The sequence below is a fragment of the Odontesthes bonariensis genome, chromosome 11 (genome assembly GCF_027942865.1).
Source record: "Odontesthes bonariensis isolate fOdoBon6 chromosome 11, fOdoBon6.hap1, whole genome shotgun sequence".
NCBI lineage: Eukaryota > Metazoa > Chordata > Actinopteri > Atheriniformes > Atherinopsidae > Odontesthes > Odontesthes bonariensis.
In genome coordinates, this window is record NC_134516.1 from 20,504,254 (window position 1) to 20,518,833 (window position 14,580).

Below are 14,580 nucleotides of genomic sequence, written 5' to 3' on the forward strand. Positions count from 1 at the left end.
TTCCCCAGGTGTGTGGTGACAGAAACCGGGTTCAAAAACAAGGACATGAAGCAAAACCAAACAGAATGCACAAGAGGTCGAGGTTATAGAGATATTAATCTGCTGAAATGATTCAAGTTCAAGTTTGCAGCTGCCTCCTGCTTTCCAAAAACTGTGAGCTCAAAGTTAGCTTTCCCGCGCTCGTGCTGTTGTCTTTAGCCAAAACAAGCAGCTTTTTCTCGCTTAAAAAGCCCCAAAAAACTCACCCTCAACTACAAGCTGAGCTCAGACACATTTTTCTAAGAATTCTCATTTCCGACTTATTTCGAGATGATCAAATCTTTTGCCTATGATGCCTCGGGTTGTAGTGACATTTGACACCCCGAGCAAACGTTGCTTTAGCTATGAGGTGCGATGGGAGGTAGGAGGGGTTGAAGTGGAACACGTTACAAGACTTGTTTTGAATATGAGAATGCAGTTTTTCCCACATGTTTCAGTTTTCCTCTCACTTGTTGTTCAGTTATGTGCGGACACCAGAACTGGCTCAATTTATGCAACACAACTATTTAGGTTTAGGCACCAAAACGACTGGAAAAGATCCATGTTTTATTTGAGAGTAGACTCTTTTCTAAAGCTAACCCCGCATTGTGTTGGTAGGTGACTTGTGTAAGGTGAGACTGGACTCAATCAATGGAACATTTGATCAAATGTTTCCCTGAAGTGGTTGGGAGGGGCAAAAAAAAAAAAAAAGAGTTAAAAGAGAAGAAAGTAGGCCGTGACAACAACAAGTTGTGAGTTTCATGCAGACACTCGAATGACTTAATGGGCCTTTTAATGCCTGAGTGATGCTGAAAGTGACAATCACACGTTCTCCTGCAGTGAACCAGCGGGTGTGTTGCATGCTTTGCTGTCATATCGGGTTGTCGTGTTACTCTGTAATTGCTGGATGTGTAAAAAAAAAAAAAAAGCGCAGGTTTAGCAAATCAACTTAAAAGGTTAATTAAGTCTTCGTGCCACTTTGTGGCGTTAACAGTTCTGTTGGTTTGATACCCTAATCTTTCCACTATTTCATCTACAAAGACATTGTTTCCTCTGATGGATGATTCCTGACGGCCTAATTGCTGTTGCTGTAGCTAATTATGCAAATTTAACCAAGCTGTCAACTTCATAACGTTTTGCCGGTGTCGGTCTTGTCAGCTTGTGAGGGTGCCGTCAGTTTGGAAAGCAGAAATCTCTGATTTACATAGTCTCAATCTGTCCAGGAGGAATCTCTGTGGTCACGATTGATGAGGACTGGATTTACATACTTTATCCGTCCATACTTTCTTCAAGTTTTAAGCATGTGGGTGTTCAGGCTACTTTAACATTGTCTGCGTTATAATGTAGCTTTGTGTGTTATTTTAATCAACTACATATCTCTCTGGGGACAGGGATTCTGATATCGATAGTTTTGAGTGTTCTCTCAGGCCAGCGTTATAAGAGCCAAAAAGAGTTTTTTTCCATCTAACTCTGCAGTTCATCAATGTGCCACAACAAAATGCAATTCTGGTTGTTTGCCCTCCAGTTCTAAGAATTAAATATTACTCATTCTGCCGTGCCGGCCAATGGGAAAGCAAATTGGGAACCCCTTTTTTTTTTTACTGTGCTAGCTTGACCTTGCTCGGCCTCACGTAGCGCAGGCGGCAGCTGTAAAATAAACATCTAAAAAGTACAAACCTCTCCCATAAATACGAGTCTTTAATCTGTCTGAATCCCCTCATAGTGGCAAACAGAGCAGCACCATCGCCCTCACTCTCTCACGGAGAAACTCAACACTCTAAAGCTCGCTCAAATTTCACCCCCTCTCAAGTTTTGCCTGGAGTCTCATTGTCACCGTCGTGGGATTGAGAGCTGCCATCTGTCTGGGTCATACGCGCTCGCCGGCAAACTTTTTGACTCGGAAGGACTTTTGATCACACGCAGTCTCCCGACTTACTGATATTCAAGCGGCTCTCAGCGGGGGTTTTCAAAGCACACCTAAAAGGTGCTGGAGATGAAGACGAAATGGGACTCTTCTCTCAATTTCACAACCTAATGTCTCAAACTGGTTTTTCATGAACATTTATGAAAGAACAGTAAAAGTTGGGCGGGTCCTCTGTGGGTTTTACTCAATAAGTAAACAGGAAGGGGAAAAGTTATCTCCAGCAGACTTTACAGGCCTTTGATTTCTGCTTGTGACTGCTGTTATGTTTTTCCTCTTCATCTTTTTTTTTTTTTTGTGGATGTCTTTTGATACGATTCCAGCAGCCTGATAGAAACCGACTGTTCGACAGGAGTAATATCATTGAATATTGGAAAAGTTATTTGAAACTTTGGTCGAATAAAACATGGCCTGCTGAACTGGAGAATTAGGGGGACCAGCAATGGGTTTTATGGCAGTAATTTTGGGCTTATCGGTCTAATAGTAGAAAATGTAACTTGCCCCGAACTAAAATATCAAGCTTTTCTGTGGGATTAGAAGAACAGCCACGGGATCATTACAGCCGTATGGATATATCATCGGAAATCTTCAATTTCAGCATTAAATGTGTGAAATTGAAGTAGCCTAGCCGAAATAAGTTAAGAGATAAATGGGATTTTGTCATTGCTGGAGTCATTCTTTGTTATCAATTATGATGGGGGGGGGGGGCTTTCAGAAACTAAAAGGAAGAAACAGACTGGCAAACACTGCATAAAAGCCATTAACAGTCCTAATAACATACGGTGCTATAATATCACGGGGGCTCGGTCAGTGCATAAGTCATATCCAGCAGTTGTTATACATACAATAGCTGTAATCATGATTATAGATGTGACATTTCATCTGGATGTGAACAAACAATCTGTGTCTCCGCGGATAATGAGTGAACATGTGCTAGGACACTGATATGATGCTGCTCTGTCCTCTTAAAGTCATTATAGTAATAGATTTTAAAATGAAGGCCAATTAGACTCCTAATCGAGGAAGCCATACTATTTCTTCTCCCTCTCATCCATCAATTGATGCAAAATCTAAGACTTTTGTAGATGAGCCTCCAGCCTGATCATCTACTTTTAGGATCCAGCATTTCTACGCCAACGTTCAGCTTTTATGTGATTCTGAGATTAATTTACCAACTATGAAATATAAATGTAAGTTTCTGCAGAGTAGTTCTTCCACTCTTTGTCCGCCTCATTCTGGATTCTCTCTGAAGCACGTAAAGATTCTTTTAATCATTTCCCTCGAAAGAAAAGTTGAAAGAACATTTTATGTGTGCCTTTCTGGCAATTAATTGATTATTCTATTTTTGTTGTATGTGGTCATTTAATTGCTATTTTATTAAGACTTTTACGCAGATATACTAATGCCCAAGATCACAGCTTATCCTCCATTTTGTTTGTGAGGCGCGATCTCCAACTGGAACGAAATAGACTTATGTTATCAGATTTTTTCCTTGGTCCTACAGGAACAAACAATGACGTTAAACAATCAAACTAAATTGACAAAAACACACAAATCATGTCAATTAAGCCAATTCTGTAATGGCTCATTGTTGCTCATTTGCTGTTTTATTTAGCTGTGGAAAACCAGGTTTAAGCTTATTAATCTGTCTAAAGCATCCTGTTTACCTCGCTCATACATCAACATAAAAGTCAAGATTTCCCATTTACCACCTATACACCTGCCCATATATTTCCTGCGTGTGTGCTCCTGCTTTTAGACTCAACTCCGACTTTAAGACGTTTGAAATGAAGGGCCCAGGGTGATGTCAAGGTCTGTTAAGAGTGTATGTCGCCAGACTTTGGCTATTTGTGCCAACACCGCTGAAACTCTGCGACCTGACTCCCAGCATTATTATCCTGGGATTTGTGTTGTGGGATGTGTACATCTGAAAGAGCAAACAATGGACTCTGTGAGAACTAATTCCCCAGCAGGGTCAGGTACAGTAAGGTAGCAGCAGATGGGCTATGAAATAACTTCTCTGGCCATAAAATGCAATAGGAGAGCACAAAGTACCCCCGTATGGTGTGCTGCTACCTTCAGACACAAAGTGGACTGGATCATTAATCGAAATAATTACTTATAATGTGCACTTTAACGCTGCAATCAAAGCCAATATCAGCCCCATGCAAGGCGTCCGAATGCCTTTTGTTTCTTTTTTTGTTGGGATACACTTTTTATTTTGTTTTTATTGTCGGTAAAAAAAAATTGTTCCACAGTTTTCGACCACTTTGAGTTCTTACTATTGTTTTCAAAGCAATACCCATCAATGCCCGTAGAGCAGACCCCAACGCGGGTTAGCTTCATAACGGTCCCATCAGTAATGACTATTTAACCGACTTATAATTGTCCAAAATGGCAGATTTGCGTGTCATCACGAAAGACTGTAGCACATGGAACGGAGCACGTGGGATTGTATGTTGTATTAGGGAGTTTCTATTCATTCTCCGGTTCCTTTTGTCAAAAAAAACTCTTTTGCCTCAAAAGGGGCAAAAGCATTGATGTGATTAATGAATTGTTCACATTAAATGTTGTATTAGAAAACCAAAGCCTTCTCAAAATAATGTAAAGAGTACTGTAAAAAAGTCTTTAACCATCACTTATTTATTTAAACTTCACTTCCAAACAACCACTTTCTCATAGCTAAAGTTTTAATTTAGTCTTTCAAAGTTTTCCTTTGGACAATTGGCTGCTTTTTCACTCGTTTTCGGTCTAGTTCTTGTGCCTTTTTTTTCCAGAGGAATGTTTATTTTGGATAGCTATTTCAAATGAAGCCACTTAACACTTACTATGAATCATTCAAGCATAAAAGGGAATCCAACTTGAGGAATAAACCGGTTTTGTGTCGACACAAAACGGACAACTTAGCAAAGAACCAATTTCAATCTGTATCTTTAGACACTTTCTTCCAAGCAGCCTACGGAAAAAAAACAATTTCCTTCCCATTTCTTTTGTTGTCAGTACAAAAAGTGCTGCCACAGTTTGATGGGGATGAAATTGTATTTTTGCACCAACAAGGTGATTCCCAAAACATACAAGACAAAAAACTGGACAAGTGGAAGACAGAAAAAAAGTGTCAGGCCTATCTATCTACAGCAGATGAACAGGATCTGAAAGTGATGTCCTTAAGAAAGAGGAAAAAATCCAGCAAAGCCCTGACACAGGAGCTGAGAGATGCATCTGGACCTTCAGCTGATCCATCTGCTGTTGGCCCAAGCCTCATCAGAAATGGGCTCCATGGAAGGGTGGCTGTCAAGAAGCCGTTCTTAAGGAAGGGAAACAGGGAGAAAAGGCTGAGCTGTGCCAAAGGACACAAGAAGTGCAGTATTCCATCGCCATAAACTAGCTAAAGAACAATTGTTTTATTTATACCAAAATCACAAATCTTCACTTTTACACTAAATTCTGCTATATTTTAAAATAAATTGTTTTAGGTATGCAAAGTCTTAACAAACAAAATTTTTTTTATGAGTGTTTTTGTAAGTGTTTGTGGCAGATTTTGATGCTTGATGACTGATATTGGGGGCTCCCATTTAAAGCACTGTGGCTCAATGTCAGCCATTTTCACAGTGATGATGGATGACAGAGTTCCATTCAGAGCCAACATGTTCCTGGTCTTGGTTTCATTAAGCCCCACCATGGAAAAAACCCTTTCTGCCAGTGGCGGTTGGTCAATAGAGGGCGCTAGAGCGCCGCCCCTCCCGTGAATCAACCATAACAAATATGAAATTAATTATACATTTGTACATTGTGTTTTTACTCGTGCAGTGGTGTGATAGACTCTGCTGTAGGCTACATGCCACTGCCAGCAACCATTAAATGCTTTCGACTTTAATCTAGGCTTGCTATTTGCTATTGGATATAAAGCCCTCCTCCAGGTGGTCGCCGGTAACACTGGAGTCTATGAGAGCTAGCAAACTTTTTTACCACGAACAAGCAGAGGCAGCTTTTCATTGGCGCATGAAAATTTGATTCTAGTTCGCATCGCTGTGCGCCCAGACCAATGGCAGAGTTTTCCATATTTTTAATCTTAACGTGATTGGACAATTCATCGAATCAATCACGTCCATCAAGCAAGCATCCGAGGAAGCGCCGGTCTCTCGGGGAAGAAGACCACAGACAGTAGGATTGCTGCAGAGGTGAGTCTCTGTTGTAGAAATTAGTTGTTGTCCATTTTTCAATGCAGTCAAGTCAAGTCAGCTTTATTTATATAGCGCATTTAAAAACATCAGAATTGATCCAGTCTTCTATATTAGTCCTCAAAACATTAGACACACCTACCTTTTAATGTGGTCTTTGTTTTTCCTGAATATTTGTACATTTTGCAATAGAATAGGAAATTCAGAACCATCATCCCTCCCTACCATTATGTTGTGGTTATGGTATAACATGTGATCTATTCTAATTACAGTAGCCTATATTTCTTTATCTATTCTGTCCCAAAACTCTTTATTTAATGTCAACAATATCCAAAGTATCTCTCTAATTGTATTAATCCTTGAACAATGGTCTAGTTTAGGTGGTTTTTAGAATTTGTGTGTTGTGTTCTGATTGTGAGGTGCTATTTGACCCGTCACGCGCAACTGCGCCCCCCCCCAACAAATTGAATCACCAGCCGCCACTGCTTTCTGCATCAGCATTTCAGTGTGGCAGAACCAGTTTGGCAATTGTAGATAGCCTTGGGAACCTGCTCATACGAGTCACCTTTGAAAAGAATTAATCACGGAAGCCTAATTACACTCCTACATATTTTTCATTTTTCATTAAGTTGCTCATGTCAAAGGGTGTGTGCTGAATATTTAGGCCTACTACTCCAACGAACACTTTAATCGGCAGGTATTGGTCTTTTACAAAGAGTAGGAAAACTATAGTAACTAATAAAAGATTCAAATAAATGAAGATATGACCTGCTGATGATCCTGACGGTTCTCTTCCACCTCCAGCTTGTCTTCAACTTCTGCACGCATTCAGAGCATAATAGGTTATGTCCGCTGTGCATTCATGGGACGCGTGCTTGCAGCTGAAAGCTATTTCACACCCGGCAACAAGAAATTCTGTTTTCTGATTGGCTGAGAAATTCTATTTTGTGATTTTCCGATGGGTTGCTAAATCAAGACAGCTGTACCAGAGCTATAGTTCTGAACTTTACGAGCGCACCTGCCATTGACTCGTTAGTATCGCCCATTATAATTTCTGTGCGACGAAGTTGATAATTTCTCAGCGTGAGAAATGGCATGTGTGGCGTGTGAGCGTGTGAACTTGTTGAAATGCGTGTGTCTCACGCTCATTGCGTGAGACTTGAGAGCCCTGCATAACATAATATAGACTTGTAGGCTTTTTACAAACCAGATTTTTTCCAGATTATCTTAAACTTTGGAGCTCACGGAAAACTTTGTTGATGAGGTATATGAACATAATGCAATGTGCGTAAACGGTTTAGGGGAGTAATTCTATTTCTTCACATAGCTAGGCTAATGTTTTCCTCAATGTCCAGATCTTTTAAACAAATGAAGCTAGCTTAATTTTTAGCCTATTTTTAACCTAGAGTTTTTAGCCTATAAATGTGATAAAACATCTTATCTATTCATTCAGGTGTCATAAGGAACAATATGTAGTCTCAATAACGCTTATTTAAATAAACCACAGTGATAGAATGTTGAGCCCGGAGCTCCTCATGCTAACGCCTTGCTAGCATGCTGCTAGCTCTATGTTGACACCTCCTTTCACTGGATTTTTGTCTTTCTATTAAAAATAAAACTCCCTTTTTTATCCATTCAGAAATTTTCACACATGCATGCATCTGTCAAATTTTCAAGACTTCATACAGAGGGGCTGTATATAAGGAAGGATTTGTCAGAATAATTTTGCCCAGACATAGTGTAAGCCAGATCCTCACAGGGGAAGTCTGGTTAAGCCCATGTATAAAAAGACAGCCTGCAATCAAAGTAATTCTTTTTTTTTTTTTGTTACTTTCAGCATAATATGTTTCAGAGGGAGGACTCTCATGCCTGCACTGTGGTTTGTGTCACGTTCAGACTATAGCTCAGCTGTTTTTTACAGCTGACTAAAACTCACTTCATATCCAAATTATGCTGAAGGGCTTAATCTCAACACTTCAAAAAAAAAAAAAAAAATCTCTTGAGGAAAAAAAAATAAAAAATGTCAGGCGTTGGCATATTTGATATGTTCTCCTTAACAATATGAACCCCTGTTTATGTTACTGTTTGCATAGCTGACCACAGTTAGCTGAGCACAGCATTCTAGCCCAAAGACAGGTGTCACAGTGCATTACGGCACTAATGACTCAGTGAAAAGGACAGGCACTGGCAATTAGAGGTGTGTGTGGACGTGGAGCTAAAGCACAGGCTCTGAGATGCTGTTGTACTGTCGAGAGGAATGAGAAAAAGGAGGGATGAATTAGGTTCTGGGGCCTGCGGTTGAGTTGCGCTGGCAGTTGGGATGTAATGAAATAATGACATTCCCACTTTCGATAGCAGATCAAAGAAGAAGAAATAAATATATTAAGATGGAAGTTGAGAGGGAAACAGAATGTCCCCAAAAAAGATAACAGCATACCCCAATAATAATCCCCATTAACTCTAAAAGAGGGAAAAAAAATGGGGTTTTTGTGTTTTTCATACGTGAGAATAATGTAGTCTCTCATGGGCATAGTACAACAAATGGGCAGAGTAATTAAGTAGACTTCATGAAGAGGAGAAAAAAAACTGAAAACCTTTAAAAAGCATGAAGCTGGAGGACATTGAAAATGCTTTTGACAAATTTCTGTATGACTAAATTAGTGACAAAAGCAGTTGAGTACGGAGATGTGGATGAGTGGGAGAGAGTGAAAGAGACAAACTACGTGGAAGACGATAATTCCAAGAGTCATTTGCATAAAAAAAACAACACGTGATTTTGTAGATGGCTGTATCACCATAATGAACAGAATGAGTGCTTTGTTTCCTTTCAACTGGACCGTCGTCCAACTTGCCTTTGATCAACCCTTTTATCGTTACAGAATTACACAAACCAGACTCCCCTTATGCAGGTTTTTTATACAATTTCACCAATAAACATTTGATTTGGAAGTGAGCCTGTTTACCTGACGTGATAAAAGAAAGAAAACCTAATAATGGACTTCTGAAATACATGCATATAGCTTTGCGTCTTGGGATATCACAGGAGGAGCTGGAGAGACGGATAGGGGTGGGCGGATCGATTTAAAATATCGATACTAACGTTGGTATTGGGTATTGATCGATACTTGTGTGATGAGATCAATTCTTAAGGTTAAGTTTCTCTTCTGTACAACTCCAGGGGCATCATGTACAAAGACTTGCGTGGATTTCCTACTGAAACATGACGTACGCTCAAACCCAAATGCCCTCCAACGCACAAAAATACCCGGATGTATGAATCTGTGCGTATGCGTGAATCCAAGCAAATTTCCTTTGTACATCCCAATCAACGTGTAATTGAGCGCACGTCGGAGCACCAGACTCCTCCCTGTCCACGCCCCTACATGAAAATATGCACTTTATTTGCACAACTTACTTAGTACATTTCAAATTGAAAAAAAAATAAAATCTTGAGTTTGTTAATTGCAAATGCAGAATACCACCCCAAAAGGGAAATTTAAGTTTGAAGTTTTCTATAAACATTTCTGAGTTTCTTAATAAAAGTATTTTTATTTGCCTGTAAACTTAGTCCTGCGTTAATTCTCATCCTTAACATGATTAATTAAAGGAAAACTTACATATTTAATTAAATAATCATGAAAATTCAAGTTTTCATTCAAATTTGCATATTGATGATGCATTCACTTAATAAATTAGGATACATTGCTCTCCCCTACACAAAAGGAGATGATAGTAGTAAAAAGTATCGGTATTGGTATCGGCAATACTGGCCCTGTATTTACTTAGTATTGGATCGATACCAAATTTTGCAGTATCGCACAGCCCTAGAGACGGATGCCTGGGTTTCTCTACTGAGCGACCCGACCTCAGATAAGCGGACGACAGCGGATGGATGGATGTTAAAAATAGCTGACGAGAGCGCCTGCATCATTAGCATGCTGACACATGCCACTAAAGCGCCAAAGAGGCATCGTCTGTACACCATTAAACCATCATTCTTTCAACGTGGCAAAAGGAGAAAAGGAGTGGACCCACTCGTCCTGCACATAGGCCCGCATGGTAGTTTCTATACACCTAGAAACTACCAACCAGGCCAGAAATCTGGGTGTAGTGATGGACTCAGACCTAAATTTAGAAAAACACATTAAGGCAGAAACAAAGTCAGCCTACTATCACCTTAAGAATATATCAAGGTTAAAGGATCTGATGTGTCAGCAGGACCTGGAAAAACTAGTCCATGCATTCATCTTTAGTAGGCTTGACTACTGTAACAGCATCTTTACAGGTGTACCTAAAAAAGTCAGTTATGGCGCTTTTCCACTAGCTCGCTTCGGCTCGGCGCGCTATTGCTTGTTTCCACTAGCACGCCGTACCTGCAACAGGGACGATTTTCCGTATCACCTCAGCCCTGGTTCCAAGCGGGCCGAAGCGTTACTAAAACGTGACGTCAAGCGACTGCCTTCCACTGATTGGGCGATGAGTGTCGTCACTGGAAGCGTCATAACGCGGATAATAAAAGCTAGCGTTAGCAGCCGTTAGCTTACCTCCAAACGTCGTCTTTTTGAAGCTCGTAACATAACTCTCCGGTACTTTTCAATACTGTTTTGTCTGGCGGCCAGTAGTCTTCTCTGGCTCTCTTCTCTTGCCTTCTGTGCGACAAAAAGCCACAGGGTGAGCAGCAACACGCGCAGCCGTGTTACGACGACCCCGCCCACGTCGAGGAGGCACGAAGTATACTCGTTTGTAATGGAAACACAACCAAACCGAGCCATGGCGAGCTAGTGGAAAAGAGCCATTAGACACCTGCAGCTCATTCAGAACTCTGCTGCTCGAGTCCTCACTAAGAACAAAAAAGTGGACCACATCAGTCCAGCTCTGAGGTCTTTACACCGGCTGCCTGTCCATCAGAGGACAGACTTTAAAGTTCTGATGCTGCTCTATAAAGCTCTGAATGGTCCAGGACCAGAATACATCAGTGACCTCCTGACCCAGTATGAACCTTCCAGCCCCCTCAGGTCATCTGGATCCGGTCTTCTATCAGTTCCCAGAATCAGAACCAGACATGGAGAAGCTGCGTTCAGCTTCTATGCTCCACATGTCTGGAACAAACTCCCAGAAAGCCTCAGATCAGCTGAAACACTCAGTGTGTTTAAGACACACCTATTTTCAGCTGCGTTGGAATAAAGCTCCAAATCTGAAGCTTGAGTTTCAAAACTTAATCACATTTTAACTACTGATTTTATCTATTGTTTTTATTTATTTCTTTTTTGTTTAAAATTTAAATCATGCTTTTTATTTCTGCTGTTTTAATGTCTCTGTAAAGCACTTTGAATCGCCTTGTTGTTGAATTGTGCTGTACAAATAAACTTGCCTTGCATGCCAACTTGTTTTTTTAATGGAATACTCACAAGGAACAAGGCAGTTTCTGGTCCTTGATCTACTGCAGCGTTTTTAACACATCAGATCAAAGCAAAAATGTTAGAACACCAACGTCACACAAGAGCACTCCCAAACTAACTAATAGAGACAGCAACAGACCAGGGACTCTGTGTCCTGCGAGGTAAAAGCAGCGTTTTGTTAGAGGACACAGATGGTTGGGAAGAGAGCGGTTAGCAGTAATTAACACGGCTCGCACCTCGGCTGATCAGTGCAGAAGGAAGCAGCAGACTGAAAACAAACGGCGCGAGCAGGTGGCGAGGTCGGGCAAGAGGTTTACAAGCACAGCAGCTCCATCTTTACACAAGGTGCGGCTTTTTTATTAACAAGACGAGACAAATGTAAGTCAAGGCAACATTTTTGTGATGTGACAGGCGCCCCTTGCATGCCCCCAGATGGACTGCGATTGGCTGCAGGTTGCAGGTTCAGCCGCTGCCAGCTTCACGAAGGCGGAGGGGAACGGAGCCAAAGCCTCCGGAGAAGCACAGCACGTTTCCTTCAGTGAGAGAGAAGGTGCGGAGTCCACATGTGGATGCTTTTTTTTACCTGTTTGTGTCGTGCCAAGAACACGACTTTACACCACTGATGAGTGAATATTTGCACACCCACAAATTATATCCTCGATGGAGAATTATGTTGCACGCACAACACGCCTCATCCGAGTAGACACAAACTTGTTCCTTCATGCAATGTTGACGAACCACAAGTTCCAAATGATATGTCAGCTCTTAATAGGTTGTAACATCTGTTGGCGCTAACAGCTCTTCTTGACGTGTGGTGCAAACATCCATTTTAAAAAAACCTGATAATCTGGAAGCAAAAAAAAACAGAAGCGATAACCTGTTTTTAAAGCACGCTCAACCCAAGGTGACAGCAGTTTGATTCATATGTGTGGGAAAAGTTTAAGCAATGCAATCAGAGCTGGGTTTTTTATTTTAAACTGAACCTGACGCTGGATGAACATAAATTAAGTGTCGAAATACCACAATCTGTAGCGAGATGTTTGGAAGCACTGGTGGCGTATCAGTTAGAAAAACTGGATGAAATGTTATACCAATTATGCTTACAAACTGCTAACTAATTGCTAATTCTTTAACTTTCTGTGCCTGCAACGAAACATTCGAATGAGGCGCAACCATAAAGGGAAGTTAGGCTTGGCAATGTGGTTGAATTTGTTTGCCAGATAAGATAAGGTGCTTTTGGAGTGTGGGACCGAGCCATAAACAGCAGGTTCAAACCAAGAAACTTTTGTGCTTTTGGGCAAAAAAAAAGGTAACAACTGCACCGCCTGTGATGAGATCGTGTTACCGTGCTGCCCACAGCTGCAAATTGTCTTTAGCATAAAACAACCAGTTCATTTTTCAGAAATGTTGAAAGGCTGGTGTTTGAATATCCCTTGATTTCTCCACAGAACTGAACTATTTGGACGACACTGTCCTGCAGCATTATTGGCAAATCCAAACCCTGCTGGCTCGCTGTGCTGGGATCCAGCGAAGCCAGAACATATCATCCCGTATGTTCTCCAACTTACATTTGTGTCAGACCACTTTTGATCGCCCCCCCCCCCCCCTGGATCAAGATCCGCCTGCACGGATGAAGCCAACAATGAGCGGCCACCTGACTCCCTCGAGGCAAACCGTGGCAGCTAATGCTCTCCAGTTGCTGGCCCGGAGCATTCGCCACACATGGATCTGCAGACACATTCTTCCAAGACTATCCTCTGTTTTTGCAGCCCGATGGCAGAATGAGCTCCCGGCGGAGATCAGGATCACAGAAGCCTTTGAGGTCTTACGAAAAAAATACCACACATTTCAAGTGAGTTTCACTGGGCTGATCTATTTGACTTGTGATTCATGGTTACCGTGCAGCTCAGGATCAGAGCGTGTTTTTTACTGTACGGGACCTGGATCAACAGTATCACATTATCTCTCGTGCCCCATAGGTAACACAGACTGGATCCCGTTTACAATCTGAACCCAGTAAAAAAAAAAAAAAAAAAAAAAAAAAAGAAATATGTTTTTTTTTTTGATGCCATAAGTAAGAAAATACTGAAAACTCTAAAAGTCTTTCATCAGTGAGAACCAGCAAAAGCAGCAGTCACTCATGGCAAAGAGAGAGAGCAAAGCAGAAATGTTTGCTCCACATAGTTTCAATCAATGATATCTCTTATGGAAAACGAACTGATTATCTTCAGAGATGGAGTGATGCAAAGCTATAGATCTGAGTGAGCATGCAGCATTGCTTCTTGCACAGCATTTCAATTACACACATTTTTTTTCTCCTTTTTCTGTACACAGTGGATTGATGCCCAGAGGTTTGCTTTTTCAAAAAGCTATCCAAATGACGCACCAATGAAAATGTTTGGGCCCTTGGCTTCTCGCTTCCTCGTGACGAACATGTGCATTTAAAGCCTTATCGCCCTAATCCCCCAGCAAATAGAAGATGACACATTGTTGTCCCCAGTGTGAATAATAATTAGCCGCTGGCAGCACCGAAAAACAAGAGTGATAATTTGCAAATCAAATTCAAATGAGTGTCGCCGTTGCGTGCTCGTCATTACTTTAGCAACAAGTGTGTGCACCTGGGGCTTCAATAATATTTTTACAATTACAGGCAGAAGTCTTGAGCCAGCCATCAATCCTTTATATGTTACCGGAAAAAAACTGAAAATGGGTGCGGGGACTTCCTGACACATCTGCAAAGATGAATAGAGATATGGTACGAAAGGCAAAAACAGAGTGAACAACTCACCTTTATCATCATGAGCTCCTTTATTCTCCAACACAGCCTGAACCCTCTCAGACGAGCTTTCTGTCCTTTCTTTAAGGAGTCTTCAGGAATAGTTCTCCAGGCTTCTTGAAGGACATCCCAAAGCTCTTCTTCGGATGTCGGCTGCCTTTTTGTTCCGTTCTCTGCCAACATGATCCCACACTGCGGTTACATGGCACTGAAAGGATCAGATAATTGGCTAAATTACAATAAGAATGAGTTGAGAAAGGGTAATTATCCTTGGATATATGGCGGTGA

At 41.2% G+C, this 14,580-nt stretch overlaps 1 long non-coding RNA gene across 1 annotated transcript; it reads left to right on the plus strand.

Moving 5' to 3' along the window:
* Positions 1-11,666: 11,666 nt before the first annotated feature.
* Positions 11,667-13,655, plus strand: LOC142391400 (uncharacterized). The gene is made up of 3 exons (XR_012770546.1): positions 11,667-11,861; positions 11,949-12,066; positions 12,965-13,655. It is a non-coding gene; the product is annotated as an uncharacterized LOC142391400 (long non-coding RNA).
* Positions 13,656-14,580: the final 925 nt, after the last annotated feature.